Here is a 459-nt window from a genome sequence, read left to right as displayed (position 1 = left end):
CCCACCCCTCCATCCCAAACCCTCCTGTCTGCATCCCAAACCCTCCATCCCAAACCCTCCATCCCAACCCTCCTGTCTCCATCCCAACCCTCCTGTCTGCATCCCAAACCCTCCTGTCTGCATCCCAAACCCTCCTGTCTCCATCCCAAATCCTCCATCCCAAACCCTCCTGTCTGCATCCCACCCCTCCATCCCCCCTGTCTGCATCCCTGTCCCTCTATCCCATCCCAATCCCCTGTGTCTCCATCCTCATTCCCACATCCCAAACCCACATTCCTCCATCCCTCCCTCCTGATCCCACATCCCTTGACCCCACAACTCCATCCCACCTGTTTCCATCCCATCCCACAACCTCATCCCAACCCGCCCCACCCCATCCCACCCCATCCCACTCCATCCCATCCCACAACCTCATCCCATCCCATCCCATCCCTCCATCCCAAACCCTCCTGTCTCCAC

The 459-nt window shown here is 59.3% G+C and overlaps 1 protein-coding gene across 1 annotated transcript in view; it reads left to right on the top strand.

The window, feature by feature from the left end:
• Positions 1–459, top strand: part of LOC113980177 (poly(U)-specific endoribonuclease-C-like) — a gene marked incomplete at its 3' end in the record, with an annotated part of 2,415 nt that overhangs the window by 515 nt on the left and 1,441 nt on the right. The gene's annotated exons all lie outside the window — the stretch shown is intronic.

The sequence above is a fragment of the Neopelma chrysocephalum genome, unplaced genomic scaffold (assembly GCF_003984885.1).
Source record: "Neopelma chrysocephalum unplaced genomic scaffold, ASM398488v2 Primary Assembly neopelma1_92884, whole genome shotgun sequence".
Classification (NCBI taxonomy): domain Eukaryota; kingdom Metazoa; phylum Chordata; class Aves; order Passeriformes; family Pipridae; genus Neopelma; species Neopelma chrysocephalum.
Note: the sequence above shows the minus strand (reverse complement) of the source record. Positions and strands in the feature narration are given on the sequence as shown.